This window comes from Crotalus tigris, unplaced genomic scaffold, assembly GCF_016545835.1.
Source record: "Crotalus tigris isolate CLP2741 ecotype Arizona unplaced genomic scaffold, ASM1654583v1 scf7180000017800.2534000, whole genome shotgun sequence".
NCBI classification, from domain to species: Eukaryota; Metazoa; Chordata; class Lepidosauria; order Squamata; family Viperidae; genus Crotalus; species Crotalus tigris.
Window position 1 is genome coordinate 813,451 of NW_024096645.1, and position 20,779 is coordinate 834,229.

The window sequence follows — 20,779 nt, forward strand, 5'->3', positions numbered from 1 at the left end:
ATAAAGCCCTTTGCAAACTTTGTGACATTAGAATTACACAAAAAGTTAGAACTTGCTGGTACTTTACTTACTGTGTTTCCATCAGTTTATATTTATGTGCTAGTGTGGTGAGTCATAGCAACATTTTTGCACATTACCCCAAAGTCTATTTTAGTTACATGGTGGTCGAATGGCACATCAGATTTATAGGGCTCCAGGTAGCTACTAGCTTTGATATTTTATTCCCAGCACTCCTGTGATGTTATTTTAGCTGTTGTTCATTCAGTTTGAGGATCTTTGATTCTCTGCCTTGCTGGGTGGGAGAGTTGTTTAGTTCAGGTACCAATGATATATGAGGGAGTTGTATTTTTAGTCAGATCTTTCTTACATGTAGATCAATGAGCATACTTCCATTAAATTGCCACCAGAAATCAAAAGTATGGTTTTATATATTGAATGGTAAGCAAATTGCCTCTGAATTTTGTTCTGTTCGCTGATACATCCATCATTCACTTGCAAAACGGCAAACAATATATAGAGTGGGAATGCTGTGTGCCAGTGAGAGTTGCTGTGAATTTTCTTTGCAATTTAATATTATTATGAGAATGAAGATGATTAAGAACTGCCTAAATTAATCCATCAGAAGATGAAAGCCTCTTAATGAAAGGTTATGGAGTATACTCTACACCAGGGCTTTTCAACCAGTGGTACGCGTACCACTTGTGGTACATTAACGAGTGGCAGGTGGTACACAGCCCTGCTTAGCCAAGTGTAGTGGGGGAGGGAAAGAGCCAGCACAGACAAGGACTTACTGTGAGAGAGTCCTCCGGAGCTGCAGAGTGGCTGGGGCATGGCAAAGGCCCCAGGCTCACTTCTGGCTCACCCTCCCCCATGAGAAAGGAGGAGGAGAGGGGTGGAGACAGGAGAGGCTATAAAAGGAGGCAGTTTGGGAGGGAGAGAGAAAAAAAGAGACAGCCCTGGGAGGAGGTGGAGTCAGCTCTAGCTGCACTGAAGGAGAAGGAGGAGGGTGGTGGGGGGAGAGGAGATCAAGCAGGCTGGCCATGAGCTGATCTATAACTTCTGTGGCAGCCACCTGTGCTGGCAGCAACAAACAGGCAAGAAATGCAGCAGGGGAGGGGGTTGCCCTCCACGAGGAATGAAGAAAGGTAGCATCAGCTGGAGGTGAGACACAGAGGGAGGGAGATGGAGAGTGGAAGTATTCTTATGTGCTTTTGTGACTTTGAAGTTCTGGGATTTGTGCAATGAGGTCTTTGTGTTCTTAAGGAGTGTTTGGCAATTTCTATTTGGCTGATGTCTCATGTTAGCTTCTATTGCTCTGCTATTGTTAGCTGTAAGTTTTGCTGCAAGGGATTTTGAAGTATTTTTCTCCTGAATGGATTTTGCCTGTAGCATTCCTTTACTTAAGAATGGAGTCATTTGGTGAGGCTGCCTTAGCCAGTACTTACTACATTTTTTTTTTTAAGTGCCAGCTGCTGGCTCCTTAACTTTCTTTTCTAGCCAGTAGTTAATTCTTAAAGGGCCTTTCTAAGCTAGTTCACTCAGCAGCTTGTCTTTTCTGTTTCTGGAGGTTTTTCTTTGTTTGATGAATAAATGGAAGAGAGAAAATATGGGGGGGGGTGTTCAAATTCTTCCTTCAGAAGGACATGGGAATGAGAAAGAAGGAGGGAGGGAGGGAAGTCCCACCTTAGCACTTGGCCACCAGGAGCCCTGCCATTGACTTTGCTTGTCAAAAGGTTGCAAAAGGGGATCACATGACCCTGGAACACTTGTGACCATCATAAACATGAATCAATTGCCAAGCATCCAAATATAAATCACATGACCCTGGGCATGCTGCAATGGTCATAAGTGTGAAAAATGGTCATAAGTCATTTCAGTGCAATTGCAACTTTGAACAGGTTTTTTGTTTTTTTTTTTTGGTCATCAAGTTTTTGACACCTTGCCAGGTGGTACTTGACTATTGCCATATCCTAAAAGTGATACAATCAGTGAAAAGGTTGAAAAGCCCTGCTCTACATGCTATGCCAGCTCAGGTTGGGAGTGTTTTTCAACTTCCTTAAGAAAGAGTAACTGGCCCAAATTTACCCAGTCAGCTTCCATGCCTAAGAGAGGACTAGAACTTGTATCTCCTGCTCCTGTTCCAGGACCTTAATCACCTTACTGCAGTATCTCTCAATTATAAAAAATAATCAATATATTATTACTGTATGAGTATACCTCTAACTAGAAAGGTAAAATATTTGTTCTAAGAACTTACCTTGTAGAAGGTGCCCAGAAAAAAAATCTTTTGTGTTTACTCCAGCATTACCACTATAGAGAATGACATGATAATGACAAGATAAACATAAAAGATGGAAAAATAGTAGTCAAAATGCCAACTTCAGCAAAGGACAAAACCTGCTTCTTTAAGAAAGCTTATCTTAGATCAAGAGTAGAATAAAAATCCATTCACTCCATTTTAAAAAAACAAAAAAGCCGTCACATCCAACAAGATCATAGGTTAATGTACATGGATTAAAATGGAAAGCAATGAGATCAGATTAAGGACAATGCTGTTATTTTTGATGATCTCTTTTTCCAACTGCAACACATTTGCAAGGTACCTGTTGGGAGGGGCTCTTACACAGTCTACACCACTGATTCAAGGTGAAGTCAAATTGGATCCACTGGTATGACCACTTGTATGTTTCTTGTGTAATTATATTCTGGACAGGATCAACATGGCATAGAAGCAGTTCATTAACATTCAAAACTTTTCCATTCCTGTTACAGTATAGAAAATATAATAAAATAATGATATGTGCTGCTTAAGCGCACATGTGTAAGGGATACCAAAAGTACTATAGTAAAAGGAACTAAATCTCTAGTATAAACATTATGATAAGAAGTGAAATAGTTTTGAATCAATCCTATGTATAGCTCTGCAAATTTTGTCTTTGGTCTTCCTACTGCATCCTTCTGAACTCATAGTTAGAACGGGAATTTGGTTACCTCTAGTTATATCATGCTCTCTGGGCATAGTTTGGGATATGTATGTAGAGCAGTCAAACATGAAAAAGATTCTGTACGACTATCAAATCTTTGGGGATCTCAGCTTTCAGGGAGAAAAGCAGAACGGCTTAGAAATGCTTGTGGTTTGCAAATGAAATATAGTAGTAAATGGATTTTGCCTGGAAAGTGGTTTTCTCTCCCACTCCAGCTTACTACAGTTGGTTTCTGATTCATTAATAAAGGAACAATAGAAGTGAATAAAATCCTTTATAAATCAGACAAGAGGTGCATAATTAACTCTGATTCTGCTTAGTCTGATGGCAAAGAAGTGCACTTCAGATTTGGTCTCTCTGAAACCCTGAGACATTCATGTTCTCAGAGGGAACTAACACAGACTATTTAAAAATGAAGCTCTGTATGCATGTGAGTGTCTATCTATACAATGTTCTCTACAGTTTTCTCCCACTATTTGTATCTATATATGGAAGGCTGAAGTTGCATTCATAGTTTCCTTTGCATTAAAAATTCCAGGTGCTTCTAACAGCCTTTGCAGGCAGCACAGGAAAGCAAAACAGAAAACCTTTGAAAAATAAATTGCCTATGTGACTCACATTAGTCCTACTCTCCACCATAGCTTGGATCCCCAACTGATGTAAATTTGTGTGGGCTTGGTCATGCTAATCGTCCTGTTGTGATATGCACTAGTTAAGGAGCCAGCCATATCAGTGTTCTTTTTCTCTTTTCTTCCAATTAATGTCACTCTTCGTCCTTGTTTTGTGCAAAATGGTTCCATAGCATCTTAGGAACACAGGAGAGAAAAACTAATGGGCCAGAATGCTTATTGGAACAAGTTGGTTTTGTTGCAGTGAAAGTCAGTGGAATTGTGTTAGTTTGTACCATCACAGGATGTGGTTCTGCTACGCTAATTGGAAATACTATCCAAATTAAAATCTTACTGAAACTTCACAGCTGTGTTTAGAGTTTTTCTGAGCTGGGCTTGGATCGTTCTGCACTGCCTGGACAGCTGCAGTTAGTCTATGAGGAAGATGGATGGTAATAATGCTAGCTAGGTGGAAGAAATATTTGTGGGGCAATTTAGCACTCAGACATTCATGAAGTTGTCTAACTTCATTAGCTTGTTATTTTTTTTTCTTTCACATAGAAAGGTCTCACTTGTGCCCTCCCATTTGCTTCTTTGTCTGAAGTTATCCAGCCTTTTCTCCAGACCAAAAGTAAAAGATATTAAGGTGCCCTTCAATATACTCTTATTGATATTAAAACAAGACTGTTAATACTTAGGTAATATTGCCAGACTGCACAGTATGTTAAGTCCCAATAATTCTAAATGCCTCTTCACGATAAATTCCTAAATGAAATGATTTTTTATGATGATATCCACCAATAGGAGAAACGTAACTCTTTCTAATATGTTCAAGGAGAAATACTAAAGTACTTTAGCCAGGAACAGCACAATTGTTGCCTAGATGGTTTAGTATTTTGATAGAGTGACAATAGAGAATATGATGTCTAGATCAAGCCTACGGGCATCTCTGGCCAACTTTGGGGGGGGGGGGAAATGATGACACATGTGCAATGACATATACATGCCGTGCTACAACCGATCAAGCTGTTTTCATCACAACTATTTGTTTTTCTTCCAAAATTTAAATTATATATAATATTACACTGTCCATACCCACTCTGCAATTTTCCTCTGTAAATTGGAGCAGGCAGTGATGGAGTTGGAAGGATCCCGTGTCCCTTTCCCCTTCCTTCTTCTCCTCCCCTCTTCCTCCTCCTGCTTCATGTCATTTTCTTGCCAGCAGTAACAGATATCTTTTAATTTCAAGAGGGAAAAAATGGACACTGATTTACAGAAGACCAATTAAAAAAGAAACAAGATGCCTTTCCCCCCTTTCACACAAAATGTCTATAAGAGTTTTCTAGTCAGCAATAAATGTAAATACTGTATTTTTGCTGATAAAAGAAATTAATTTAGCCTTCTTGGCATATTCTGTCATTTTCACCAACCATTCCTCCAATGAGGGTAATGTTGAATCTTTCCGTATTTGTGAATACAATAATCTTGCTGCAGTTAAATACAAAAACAAAGTTCAATGACTTTATTTCCAGCTGTTTGTCCATCAATCCCAAAAGAAAGACTTCTGGTTTCAATTGTACATTAATCTTTAACATTCTTTGAATCAGTGTATATATTTGAATCCAGAATTTTCTAGCTTTTTGTATTTTCACCAAAGATGATTAAATGTTCTTTCTTGTGATTTCCAACAGAAACGTGAAGTGCATATTAGACAATTTCTCTGATGACATCTATCAATGATATATCATCTTATAAAAATTAAAAATAATCTTATGTTAAGGTTATAATAGAGACTATATTTCAGTCCATTCAGCCACATATTTTCCCATTGTTCCATCTGTATATTATAATCAAAACGTTGAGCCATCTTTATCATAAATTCTTTCACTTGTTCTTCTGTTTTAAATTTTAGTGAAATACATTTTAGCAATTACAAGTTCATCATTTATATACAATTCTATTTCAGATTCATTCTTAGAATGTTCAAAACCATAAATTCTTTTGTTTATTTTAAATCTTTCTAATAATTATAAATAAGATAAACACTGATACCTTTATCCCTCTGCCACCAGTTCTTGACTTGATTTTATTTTACATTCCCCCTGACAAAATTTACTCACTGCAGTTTACTTATTGTTTCAGGTTTTTAAAATGCTCCTTATGCTGAGAGGTGTTTTCAGGTACAACCTGGATTTGTATTTATTCCATATTCTCTATATGGCACATCTACCTTAATGAGTTTTAAAATCCACATTGACCTTAGTTTTGCTGTATCACAAATATCTATGCCAGCTAAATCTAAAATCTTTTTCTTCTAACTCCAAAGTGTTTCTCAGCACCAGTCTTTTATCCAAACCAATCAGCAAGCTGCAAAATACAATCGCAAATCAGGTAAACCCAATCCTCTTTCCTTTCAATCTTGTAGTACCTTATATTTAACTTGTGTTTTTCCCCCCATCACAAATTTAGATATATCCTTCTGCTACTGTTTAAATGGTACAGTGACTGTCAAAACAAGTATTGTCTGAAAGAAAAACATCATTCTGGATAAGATATTAATTTTTATCACAGAAATTCTCCTGAGCAATGACAGTTGTAGTTTCTTTCATCTTAACATGTCTTTTTAAACTTCATTGCATATCTTAACATAATTATTTTGAAATAACATACAATTCATATACATCATAAAAATGCCCAAATATTTTACCTACTTCTCAATATTAAAACCATTTTATTTAGCAATTCTGTTTGATAGCAATAGCACTTTTTTCATCTTTTGTCATCTTTGCCTTCTGTTTATTAATCTTAAAAATTTGCTAATAAATCAAATTCTTTCAACTCCTTTAAAGATGAGAACATCAAATCATCTGCAAAAACTCTTAATTTTTATGCATCTTTTTAATCTTTTAATTAATTTAATTATGGAAATAAACAATTGTTTTAGAAATGGGTGAAGAGTGTTAAATAAGCAGAATCAATGGAATTAAACAGTAAAGTGATGAAATGATTTATATGAGACTAAAATGAGGAAATGACAAGAATAATTCTTTAGAGATTTGTAAAGGAATGCTATTGCTGTGTTAAATAGATAAATTGAAACAAATACTACAGAAGTCTGTATTCAAAGAAAATAATGTCAATGATTTAAGATGGCTGAAAAATGGTAAAGTTGCAGGTATAGATGGAATAACTAAAGATACTAAAATATGAATACAGTATGGTTTGCTTATAGGGTGATTGTACAACCTATTTAATGTATGTGTGATGAATACATCCATACCTGATGATTGGAAGGACACCATTATTCTCCACTTAAAGATGCAGAAATTATAGGGGGAGTAATTTGCAAAGTTTGCCTTAGCAGAATACTTTTGTAGGCAGATGATATTATGTTGTTTACTGAGATCCTGAATGACTTGCAGAGAGTGATAGATTGAATGATGCACCAAGGAGTACAGATCTGAAAATCAATGTACCAAACCCCAAGAGAGTCATCTTTGACAAAGAAAATGGAGTGAAGCATTCATAATTATGTATCAAGGATAGCTTCTTCCTTCCCAAATCCAAGAAAAGTAGATGATGAAGTGTTGATGATTTTTACTGTTGTTTTGTTTTGTAATTATCTGTTGTACAGTGTCCTCAAATTGTAAATAAATAAATAAATTGGTAGAACATTTTCAAAAATAGTGTAGTATGTGATTAAATGCTTGCGAAAAGAAACAAACATGGATGAATACTTCTGTCCACTTTGTTAAAGGGAGCTGGAAAAGTTAGAAAACATAAAAGCAAGATGAAATGAGTGGGAATGGGTTATTTGAAAAGTATGTCAATTACAGGGTCTCTGCTCCCTCTTGTTATAATTCTTTATCTTTAAATCAAATTTGATCTAGGGAGCCCTTCAAGATAAAGTTTCCTTCAAAGAGAGGTAAGAGGACATACCTTATAGCATTGCTAGAAGGGAGAGGGGTGAAAAAGCTGTAAGATGCAAGGCAGCTATTATTTTAACAATCTTTCAAATATCTCTATTAAACATTATGGTTCCTCCGCTATTTACAACTCCAGCTATTCTACTTTTTAGGATCACTGAAGAGCTAAACCATACAATTTCCTGTGTTACTTCTTAAAAAGGAGTATAGGATACAAAGAGGTTGCCAGATTTTAGCACACATCTAAGCCAGTGTTGTTTAACCTTGGCAACTTTTAAGATATGTGGACCAATTCTCAGAATTCTTTAGGCTGCAGAATACTGGCAGTTGAAGTTCACACATCTTCAATTTGCTAAAGTTGAGAAATGCAACTTTTAATGGTAGCATTATAGAAATTAGATAAATAAATAAGTTTGGAAAGGTAGAGATGACAAATGTTTTGAGCTTGTCCCATGTTTACCCCTCTTTGGTTTCAGGTAGTTAGATGTGTCAATATGGTACTGGGAAGATGAAGAAAACTCTAAAATGTGAAGGTAGCGCAAAACTATATATCACAAAATTGAAACTGGAATTTTCCAGGCATGGACTGTACTAAGAAATAGTATTTCTGCTTTGGAAAGATGCTATCTAATCTGGATTTTAAATCTGGGGCTGATAGGTGTTTTTTTTTCCACCTCTGAAATGATTTTATATGTACACAGTGCAAAGCTCAATCAACATTTGGTTTAAATTATTGCTTAAAATAAAAGCCATTCCTTTTTCCTTATTGCATCCTTTCATGGTCCATAAACTGTTTTTAAAAGTTATTTTCCCTTTATACCAACCAATTCCAGTCAAGATTTGGAGAGTGCCCTGGAGAAATAATTACATGACTATTTGTTCCCAAGGCAGAGTATGATTGTGCCAGCACAGAACAGGGGTGTAGCCAGGAAGGGTGAATTTTGCATGGATTCAGGACACCGATACAAACTGGATGCCCAGGGTGCTTTCTGGATGTCCAGTTGCATTCTGCTGACCGATGTGGGAATCAATTCCTCTGTTTTTGCTTTGGTAGAGGCAACCAGATAATATTAGTCCTGTGTCCGGTAAACTGATAAAATACAGTAAGTAATACAGAAAAGATTTAAATGGTTTGATCCTGACACAGGAAATATGGTTTCTTCCAGATAGTGCTCAGATACCTAGTATTCCCTTGGCTAAGTCGCTTATGGTCTAAATTTATGTACTTTGACCAGTGACAGGGTTCAAATATGTGAACAACCGGTTCTCTGTGTGGATGCCGCTTCCGGAACTCCATTCTGGGCCTAGGCAACAAAAAATTAGCTACCGGTTCTGCCCAAGTGGTACGAACTGGCTGAATCTCACCACTGATTTTGACTCAGAAGTAAGTCCCAAGGATTTAAAAGAAAACTTGGCTCCTAGATAGTAGCACATAGGGCTACTATCTAAACGCTCTAAACATCAAAGCAGCTACTTTTGAGAAATTGCCTTCTGATTGCAAGGCTTCACTGTACAATGGGAATAATCACGTAGCTCTGGAAAAACAAATCAAGTGCTGTTGCTACATCACCTCTATTAATTTATGAAGAACTCTATGCAGACCACACTGAAATGAAATGAGATGCATAGCTGAACTATGCGCTGAATTGTACCCTCTATGCCTCCCCTTGAGTAGCATTTATCTTTTGCAACATTATATTTACTTATTTATACAGCTTCTAGCACAGTGGGGTTTCTATCTTGTTTGAGTGCAAGATGAATATTAACAAGATCCGAAGATCCACCGTTCTCTGCACCTCAGGCTTCAGCACTGTACTACCTTAGCCTGGCTTACACTGAAGCCTTCACTGAATTTCTTCTCCTCAAATTTTTGGAGGGTGGGGTGAGGGTGGGGGGGGGGGAGGAAAGCAAGCTTAATTCAGACAATAACTTTCTGGGTGAGTCCTGGTAGATGGCTGCAAAGAATTCCAGGCTTTTAAGAGTACTAATTCTGATTCATTTTTGCACATTTAATGTTTTTAATTGCAATGTGACTGGGGTTTTTTTATTTTGCTTTATAAAGTGTTTATTCTATATTTAGCTGAACTCAGCACATTATGATCCTTTTAATAATTCACAGTTTTCTGTGACTGAGCCAGATGCAGCAGGGTTCAATATCAGGGGATTTAAATTAGGATTTAAATCAGGCTGAGCAGGAGAATTGGAACAAGAAGCAGGTATAGTGGATGTGTTTCCTTGTCTTGTAGCGTAATTTGCTGATATCTAGCAGACAAACCTGCTTCATATAGTAGAGTGATTTGCTTATTTCCACAGCCGGAGGCAGTAACCCAGCCTCCTACATTTGTTCCTCATTTTAACCAGTGTTCGTGCTGGTATTTCTTATGTATCAATACAGGACAGGTTGTGCTTACAGCTGGGCAGAGAGGTATAGTAGGTGGGTGATTTATCTGAATTTCTCCTGGGGAAGGAGAAATTCTGCAACAATTTCTCAAGAGCAGGATTCCCCCCCCCCAGTAGTGACTGATGCACTGCTACTAACACCTCACCCCCACTTTCCATGAGGCTTAATTGAAGCATAGGAGATTATTGGCCATGGGAGGATTGCATCCTGAAAGACAAAACATTCAAACCTATACTTTGGGTTCTTGTCAACCAGTAGATGCAAAAAAATCACAGCTAAGAGTATTTCTCCAAAACTTCCTTCTGTTTTGAAAAATTATAAATTAGATTCCCTTGCATTAAACTGAATGAGAAGTGATTTCAAAAAACGTGGGACTTTTATTTACTTGTTTTTTTCAACTTTTAAGTAAGAACACAATGGCATTGTGTGACTTCATTCCTGAAAACCCATTCCACAACAGTGATGGTGAATCTTTGGGCTCAACATGTCAAAAATTTGGAAAATGCCTCACACACTGCTGGTGTTCTACCCTCTCCACCAAGGAGAAATAATTCTCTATCTTACACACACACACACACACACACACAAACACACATCTAGACATCCAGCAGCACTCAACCCTGGCTTCAACTTCAGCCCTAGATCCACTGCTGCCCTACAAAAATGTCCATGTGTTGCTTATCTTCAGGTAATGTTTTCTTTCTGTTCACAGGTCCCTGCAGCCTACCTGGGGCAAATCCCATTCTTTTTCAGCCTCTGCAGCATTTGAAAATCACCCAAGAACGGGTTGTGCTTTAGAGAATAGTTATTGTTAGTGGTTGGGGAACACTGGAATGTCACCCAAAATGCCATGGTGTGTCAGCTTTGACACATGTGTGATAGGTTCCTCATCCCTGTTCTACAACCACTCCAAATTAAATTCTATCTAGTACAGATATGTCAAACTCGTGACGTCATGTGACGTCATGCAACTTATCGGGACAGTTTTGCCATTGCCGGCAATGGGGTGGGCGTGGTTTCCAGATGATGCGTCCGGCCTGCGGGCCGGCAGTTTGACACTCCTGATCTAGTGTATTTTTTAAGTGAAGTCTCCCTCAGGTTGAGTTAAACCCCTGATGACTTAGTTGGTGTATAAAGTTCTCTTGGCAACTTTATCTTCTTTGGGGATTTGTCCTGCCAAGCCCTAACCATTGCTTTGATGTTCAAGAACACCCAAGTAGATGGATTATGATGATGATCTGAAAGTGGACTTACAGCTTTAGAGTGGAAAGTATGAAACATGTTAATAACACTGCAAATAAATAAAAAAAAAACCCAATCACATTAGCAAATAAGATGTATTGTTGCGATCATCAGGAAGGATTGCTGAGACAGATAAGCTCCCTCCTCCATTGGCAGCCAGGGCTCCATAATACATGCCAGATCGGCATGACATGACTTTTGAAAACAGGAAATGTTTTAATTTGTAATAAAGTTTCCTAAAGATAAAATATTTTACTCCTATTAAGTTACAGTTTGCCCGCATGTGCAGTCACTGATTACTAAAAACATACTTAATCTCATGAAGCCATTAATCTCCATCTTCTATCCAGAGAAATCTCTAGGATCATGGGCCCATAAATCATTTCACTTCTTTATTGTCCTGAAAAAAATAAGACAGAAGGTGCACAAAGCATTACCAGGGGGAGGACACCAGTAAATAGACGGACAGTTTTGCCAGGTAGCAAGGCTGTGCTGACAATCTTGTCAAAGTAAATTCAAGAAATTCATAAGAAGTAAACACTGCTACGGCTACCTATTTTTTCTAGCAAAGCACGGATTTTTTTAATGAAAAGAACAAGCTCTTTTTCAGGTTCAAGGTTTTTGTTTTGATTTGCAAAAGATTCTTCTCCCCTGGCCTAAAGGTTTTGGCAGTTCTTTGCAAAATAATGTTGACCTATATAGAGATATCTCTTTTACCTAAAATGAATGAACTCTGTTATCCATTCTGATAGGTAATACTTTTATATCTTTTGGTGCTGAGAGTCTTGTGATTGTAGCAGCACATAAAATTGATTTAATTAATGTATTTCAATTTTAGGATTTTTCCATGATCAATTGGCAGGAATAGGTTTTTATAGTTCATCATAAATCTCTTATTTTATAATATTTGGGAATAGTTATTACGTAGCTCCATATTGTAACGTAAGCTATATCTTTGCAATCAACATCCTTAATAAGCATAGGAACCTGCATTGACTATTTGGCCCAAGCCCATCTTACCCTGATAGATAAATCTGCAAAATTTCAGACAGAGACATGTGACGTTGTTATGTGTCTTATTAACTAAAGATGTAAGGGCTTGAAGGTGAGATTCTGAGCAAAATCTGTTCCTCAAAGGGGTAGAGAATCATTGCTGCAATATTATTTGTTGCCTTAGATACTCATCTAACACAGGGTCCTAATTTCCAAGACACATTCATATTTTCCTTTTATTTTATTTGATGCTAAACTATGAAGATGCTTGAAGTGGACATTCCATTTCTCACATCCTGCCCCATAACTGACTCCAGTGACTTTGGCTTTGACTACTGACCACGTGCAGTTCTTCTTCTGTTATTTTTGGGCCTCCCCTTAGAATTTTTGTAAATGGCTTTGGTATGTTTTTCTGCCTCTCTAATTTCTCTAGTTACAGTATGTTACTTTTCAACGTCAGTTTCATTCTAAATCAACTGCTGCAATATTTACCATCTAATTTTGCTTTTAAGAGTAATAATGGTATTATGAAAAGATAAATATGCCCTCAAGTGAATCTCATGTCTTAGGCACCACATGAGACCATCTATTTTACTTTCTTGGCAACAGCGCAGAACTGCTTTGCCTTTTTGTTTTTTGGGGGATGTTTTTTTCACTACTCAGCTTAATTTGCAACTCTAATAATTCCTAATTATTACCCGGCCAAGTCCTAATGAGGTCTGAATTTCTCAAAACCAGCCATTGACTAGGAGTTGCTATTTGTTATGACAATAAGTGTATATAATATTCAGATATATACATTTATCCTCCACCATTGCTACAACAACACAGGTTTACAACTTTTTGCAGAGGCTGAAAGAACATAAACACTACTATGATGACCCCTAGGTTTTGATATGGCACAACAGTGCCCTCTAAAGTATTTGGTAAGTTTAGTCCCTCCCAATAATGTTTATCTTTGTCAAATTTAGTTGCTCTGAAAACCAGTGAATGGCTTTTTGCCCTTAGATATTAACATTGTCAAATCCTATGTATGGCGATGCCACTCTTGCCTGTGGGATAAAATCCTTCTGCATAAAGATCAAAAGTACGTAGAACAAGAGTGTACAACTTTAGTTGGCTCAAGGCCATGCAAGCCTTTGAATAGTACATCCGAGGCCACATAGCTCATAAATAATCAGGGCACCCTTAAAATCATTATCATGGAAAGGGGAGGATTTGAAATGAAAATAAATTAATTCAATTAAATATTCATATTTTTGTCGTTTATTTTTTCAGCTACATTTTAACAAGTATAAATCCACACACAGATACAATTGTTGTTCACATCTTGACTGATTCTCAGTTAAGAAGCATGTCAGAAAAACAGACCTCCTCTTTTACCTGTCCTAGGAGGAGGGAGAGACAAGTGGAGAAGTTGCACTATATATGCTGCTGGTAAACAACAGAATTTTCAGGGGCCCTGGGGCCACTCCAAGGGCCCATATTCTACATCAGTGAGTCTCCTGATTAAATTTCCTAGTCTGCAAACAGGCAGAAATTTACATAAGACTTAATTAAAAAGACTGCGTTCCCCTCAAATCCCAGGAATAGGATCAAATGAGAAGGATAAACAAGAACAATTCAATTTTTACAGGTCCAGAATCCAGAACTAACACTCATAGCTAGGATTTGAAGTTTATGGGCAAGGAAATATTCCAGCACCATGGCTAGAAACAAAATGCAAAGAAATGTTAGCTCTGACTCCAGACAACCACAGGAATCGTAATGAGCCATATTAATCACAAGAGCTAGTGAATGTCATCATGAGGACAAAGTAATGTGGGAAGAATCCAGAGAAAGAAATATTTTGGGAAATATTAAAAAGGCAGAATATATTTCCCCAAAGGATCTGAAAGGCAGAAACCAACACCCTGCTCCCAAGTCTCTCTGCCCCAAATAGAAACCAAGTGATAATCTTGTCAGAAAGATTGGAGCCAGGAATCTTGGATTAGAAAGACAAAGATCCCTAGAATCAACAATCCCTCACACCAAAAAAATCCAACAGTCATCAGCCACAGCCCCAGGGAAGCAGGATATGACCTTTGGGACATAATAGGATTAACCAACACCATAATAAGAGTACCAGAAAGGCACACTCAGACTCAGGTCAAAGTTCATGCCACAGGGACAACTCCAAACAAAAGCTCAAGAAGGTATAAAAACCCACCACTCCCTACTATGTGTGGCCAACTTTCCCAGAGCCATCTTTCTGTCTGGCTCTCCTCTTCAATAAACTGCAACCTTTTTTCTAAAGCAGTCTCCATTTTGTTTATTCCCAGCTTGGACTGGACCCTGATGAAGATTTTTCTTTCAACAGTAATCTGGTTCAGGTTCAGAACTATAGTAATCAGAGAAATCTGAAAGGGACAATGATTAAATGTTCCATTGCTGTCTGTAACATCGACTAGCATTTCTCTTTTGAAGCCACAAAAACCACCTTTGTTTGGCTTTTCTCATTTGCTGTATTTGTTTTCCAGACTTGGCACATGGCCAAGGTCTCCTGATTTCTCATCACTATCAGGGTGATTAGCCACCTGTGCTGGATTCTGCTCATTAGCAAAAGATCAGTTTCTGCTGGCAAGGAGCCAGAGTCTGCTCCCCTACAGCAGACTGACGGTCTGTCAGGTCCATGTCTTCTTCCTTTGCCCATGAAGAATTCATGAAAATAATGTAACCTTGGGATGTACACCAAGAGAGACAAAGTGGGTTAAACAGTAACTTTCCCTTTTAAAGAATTAAAAGTGAAATTTGCACCAGAGATGATCCCACACAGTCCACATCTTTAATATTTAAATTTGGAATAGGGCACATTAATTTAGAAATAGGCCCATAAGTGAATGTAATGGTATTTGCTTTCCCAAATGAGTCAGCCAAATTAAATATGAGACACTCTGTATGAATGCTATGGATATTAATAGTTTGTAAATGAAGTCAGTAGCAATGCCTGCTCTTAGGATGTTCTTATAGAAGTTCCTCATTGGATATCCTTGCATGAGCTGTTCAGACTGGAAAGAAAATTTATACTGTACTGGTAGATCTACAAGCAGAATAAGGGTGTAATCTAGCTTCTTTGGTTTATTAAACTTGTGGTAGAAATATGTGGAGACAATTTGGTTTGGATGGGAGCTCTGGGTGCCAAGATATTCAGCTGGGGAAAGAAATGAGCACCCTTCACTGTTAAGAATGAAGGCAGAACCATTTTTAGCTTGCAGTCCTACCCATTTTTCCTGCAAGTAAATTCCACAGTATCTCGGTAGGTGAGGAGATGTACACAAGTTAGGATTATCATGAAAACTGGTTGCTGCCTGATTTAGATAACCTCTCTGAATTGCAAGAATCAATAATCTGGCAACATTTTTTTTTCAACTAATACATTTTATTAAAAAGACTTAAGCTTTCTTGAGCTGTAACTCATTCTTCAGATGCATTTCTGAACTAGAGGACCTTTGCTATTCAAAATAATAACCCCATTAATCTAATTAATTCTAATAATGCTTTGAAATGAGATAAAAACGGATGAGAATGCACCAGTAAGAGCCTTTTCCAGAGGGCTCATCCCTTATCCCTGACCAGAGAACATAGGAGCTTGAATGCAGTCAATTCCAACTATTGGATGCTACTTTGATGTCATTAGCATTTTGAAAAATAAAAGAAGCAGATTAATGGAGCAAAGGACAGGAAGTCAAACGATATAACTTCTACAAAAGGTAGAAGAGGGAACTAGAGGGAGAGCTATACTCGACTTAATTCTTACTAATAGAGATGAAATGGTTGAGGAAGTAGAAGATATAGGAACTTTGGGGGAGAGCAACCATGTCATACTTGAATTCACCATAATGCATCCACAAGTCAAGCTAGTGTTTTAGATTTTAAGAGAGCTGATTTCAACAAGCTAAGAGGGAGACTAGGAAGGATTCCATGGATGGGAATCCTAAAAGGAAAAACAGTTTAACATGCTTGGGAAATTATGAAAAATGAGATAATGAAAGCCCAGGCAAAAAAATGATTCCACAGAGAAAGAAAAACAAAAGACATCACACAAGGCCAGCCTGGTGGCACAAAGAGCTTTCTGACAAATGAAGGGACAAAAAGATTAAATATAAAAAAATGAAAAGATAGACACATAACTAAAACAGAATATTTTATTTTAGCCTGAATAACCTAAAACAGTGTTTCTCAACCTTGACAATTTTAAGGCATGTGGACTTCAACTCCCAGAATTCCACAGCTGGCTGTGAGATTCTGGGAGTTGAAGTCCACGTGCCTTAAAATTGTCAAGGTTGAGAAACACTGACCTAAAATAAAATAGCCTGAATCTGCAAGGAAGGAATCAGAAAAACTAAAATCCAGAATGAGCTAAGACTAGCCATCCCAAAGATACTTTTCCAAAAGGCAACTGGACTTCCTTGGTTTTTTCTTTGAAAACATTTCCTTTCTCATCCAAGAAGCTTCTCCAGTTCTGGCTGAATGATGGGGAATGAAAGGATTTATATTCATAGCATTCATCTGGTTGTTAGCACTCTGAAGCTTGGTCCTTAGCTCTCCGAGAGTCCTGCACTTTCTGGATATCTCTGTTTACAACACAGTCCTTTCAGAAGTCCCAGGAAGGTTCCACAGCCATTTGCACTCTGATTCAGGTGACCCTAAGAGCACAGATAACCCCCCAAGTGGCATCAATGGCTCTCAGAGAGCTAACGAAGGACGTTCAGAGTACTAATGACCAGATGTCTGCTATGAATATAAATCCTCCCATTCCCCATCATTCAGCCAAAACCGAAGAAGCTTCTTGGACGAGAAGTAAAATGTTTTCAAAGAAAAAGCTAAAAAAGTCTAGCTGCCTTTTGGAAAAAGCACTTTTGGGACAACCATGATCTGGATGACTAAAACTAGATATTGAAATAAGGCTGGCAACTAATGCCAAAAGAAGCACAAAAAAAAGTTTCTTTCAATTTGTTGTTGTTGTTGTTAATTGCGAAGTCGTGTCCGACCCATCGCGACCCCATGGACAATGTTCCTCCAGGTCTTCCTGTCCTCTACCATCTTCTTTCTTATGGTCCAACTTTCACAGCCATACATTGCAACTGGGAAAACCATGGCCTGGACTATACGCAGTTTTGTTGGCAGGGTGATGTCTCTGCTTTTTAGAATGCTGTCTAGATTTGCCATAGCTTTCCTCTCCAGGAGCAAGCGTCTTTTAATTTCTTGGCTGCAGTCCCCATCTGAGGTGATCTTTGAACCCAGAAAAATAAAATCTATCACTACCTCCATTTCTTCCCCATCTATTTGCCAGGAATTGAGAGGGCCGGATGCCATGATTTTGGTTTTCTTAATGTTGAGTTTCAAGCCAACCTTTGCACTCTCCTTCTTCACCCGCATCAAGAGGCTCTTTAGTTCCTCTTCACTTTCTGCCATTAGAGTGGTATCATCTGCATATCTGAGGTTGTTGATATTTCTCCCGGCAATCTTAATTCCAACTTTTGATTCATCTAGCCCTGCCTTTCTCATGATGTGCTCTGCATATAAGTTAAATAGGCAGGGCGACAGTATACAGCCTTGCCGGACTCCTTTTCCATTTTTGAACCAATCAGTGGTTCCGTGTTCGGTTCTCACTGTTGCTTCTTGACCCGCATATAGGTTTCTCAGGAGACAAATGAGATGGTCTGGTACTCCCATCTCTTTAAGAACTTGCCACAATTTGTTGTGATCCACACAATCAAAGGCTTTTGCATAGTCAATGAAGCAGAAGTAGATGTTTTTCTGGAACTCCCTAGCGTTCTCCATGATCCAGCGTATGTTGGCAATTTGATCTCTAGTTCCTCTGCCTCTTCGAAATCCTGCCTGTACTTCTGGTAGTTCTCGATCCACATACTGCTGGAGTCTAGCTTGTAGGATTTTAAGCATAACTTTACTAGCATGTGAAATGAGTGCAATGGTGCGATAGTTTGAACATTCTTTGGCATTGCCTTTCTTTGGAATTGGAATGTAAACTGACCTTTTCCAATCCTGTGGCGACTGTTGAGTTTTCCAAATTTGCTGGCAAATTGAGTGTAGCACTTTTACTGCATCGTCTTTAAGATTTTGAATAGCTCAGCTGGAATACTGTCACCTCCACTAGCTTTGTTGTTGCTCAGATTTTCTAAGGCCCATTTCACTTCACATTCTAGGATGTCTGGTTCGAGGTCAGTGACCATCTCATTGTGGTTATCTGGGATGTTAAGCTCATTCTTGTACAGTTCTTCTGTGTAGTTTTGCCATCTTTTCTTAATCACTTCTGCCTCTGTTAGGTCTCTGCCATTCTGGTCCTTTATCATGCCCATCTTTGCATGAAACGTTCTCTTCATATCTCCAATTTTCTTGAAGAGATCTCTGGTCCTCCCTATTCTGTTGTTTTCTTCTATTTCTTTGCACTGTTCATTTAAGAAGGCATTCTTATCTCTTCTAGCTACTCTCTGGAATTCTGCATTCAATTGGTGTATCTTTCTCTTTCTCCTTTGCCTTTCGCTTCCCTTCTTTCCTCAGCTATTTGCAAAGCTTCCTCAGACAGCCATTTTGCTTTCTTGCATTTCTTTTTCTTTGGGATGGTTTTAGTTGCTACCTCTTGTACAATGTTGCGAACTTCCATCCATAGTTCTTCAGGCACTCTTTCTATCAGATCTAAGTCCTTAAATCTATTTGTCACCTCTACTATATATTCATCAGGAATATGATTTAGTTCATACCTGAGTGGCCTAGTGCTTTTCCCTACTTTTTTCAATTTAAGCTTAAATTTTGCAACAAGAAGCTCATGATCTGAGCCACAGTCAGCTCCTGGTCTTGTTTTTACTGACTGTATAGAGATTCTCCATCTTTGGCTGCAGAGCACATAGTCAATCTGATTTCTATGTTGACCGTCTGGTGATGTCCATGTGTACAGCCGTCTTTTGGGTTGTTGGAAAAGAGTGTTTGTTATGACCATCGTATTCTCTTGACAAAATTCTATCAGCCTGTGCCCTGCTTCATTTTGTACTCCAAGGCCAAACTTGCATGTTATTCCGGTTATCTTTTGGCTTCCTACCTTAGCATTCCAATCCCCCATGATGATAAGGACATCATTTTTTGGTATTAATTCTATAAGGTGCTGTAGGGCTTCATAAAACTGGTCAATTTCATCCTCTTCAGCACCAGTGGTTGGGGCATAGATTTGGACTATTGTGATATTGAATGGTTTGCCTTGGATTCGAATTGAGATCATTCTGTCATTTTGGGGATTGTATCCCAGTATTGCTTTTCCTATTCTTTTATTGACTATGAAAGCTACTCCATTTCTTCTGGGGGATTCTTGCCCACAGTAGTATACCTGATGGTCATCTGAGTTAAATTCACCCATTCCTGTCCATTTTAGTTCGCTGATTCCTAAGATGTCGATGTTCAGTCTTGTCATCTCTTTTTTGACTATGTCTAGCTTGCCTTGATTCATGGATCTTACATTCCAGGTTCCTATGGAGAAAAAAATCTTTACAGCATCGGACTTTCCTTTCACCACCAGATATATCCACAGCTGAGCGTCCTTTCGGCTTTGGCCCAGTCGCTTCATTCTTTCTGGTGCTACTAGTACTAGCCCTCTGCTCTTCCCCAGTAGCATATTGGACACCTTCCGACCTGAGGGGCTCATCTTCCAGCGTCATATCTTTTGGCCTTTTAGTACTGTCCATGGGGTTTTCATGGCAAAGATACTGGAGTGGTTTGCCATTTCCTTCTCCAGTGGATCACATTTTGTCAGAACTCTCTGCTATGACCTGTCCGTCTTGGGTGGCCCTGCATGGCATAGCTTATAGCTTCATTGAGTTACGCAAGCCCCTTCGCCACGACAAGGCAGTAATCCATAAAGGGGTTCTTTCAATATCTAAGGAAAAAGGAGAAAATCAAGGAAATGATAGGTTCACTGAGGACAGCAGAAGGCAAGAAGGTGACAGACAGCAGGGAGAAAGCAGAACTGCTTAATTCCTTCATTGCATCTGTTTTTATGCAAAAGAAAAAAAAAATAGCTCAACCTATCAAAACCAGCATCAAGGGAGGTAGAATAGATACAAAATATGCAAGGAAATAGTAAGAGAGGGCTGTTCAATTTTGACATAGATCAATTTTGACATAAATTGAACAGCCCTTTCTCAACAGAGGAGGAAGGATTCAATATCATCTATCTCCAGTCTACAACACAGTCCTTTCAGCAGTTCCAATAAGGCTCCACACCCATGTGCACTACCCAGGTGACCCTAAGGACACAGATAAACCTCCAAGTGGCCTCAATGACTCTCTAAAAGAATGCAAATGACCAGCTGTCTGCAAAGAATATCAGTCCTTCCATTCCCCAACATCCAGTCAGAGCTGAAGAAGCTTCTTGGATGAGAAGTGAAATGACTTCAAAGAAAAACAAGAAAGTCCAGTTGCCTCTTGAAAAAGTACCTTTGGGATAACCATGACCTGGGTGACTGAGAATCTCCATAGACATGGATTTGTAAGTACCTGGAAACGAACAAGGTGATTACTAAAAGCCAGCATGGGTTCATTAAAAACAGATGATGCTAGACAAACCTTATATCCCTT

At 38.4% G+C, this 20,779-nt stretch overlaps 1 long non-coding RNA gene across 1 annotated transcript in view; it reads right to left on the bottom strand.

Annotated features, from left to right (window-relative positions):
- Positions 1 to 11,449: 11,449 nt before the first annotated feature.
- Positions 11,450 to 20,779, bottom strand: part of LOC120307634 — a 39,797-nt gene continuing 30,467 nt past the window's right edge. Inside the window, exon 3 of the long non-coding RNA XR_005556590.1 lies at positions 11,450 to 11,561. This is a non-coding gene — a long non-coding RNA (uncharacterized LOC120307634). The remainder of the gene's footprint in view (positions 11,562 to 20,779) is intronic.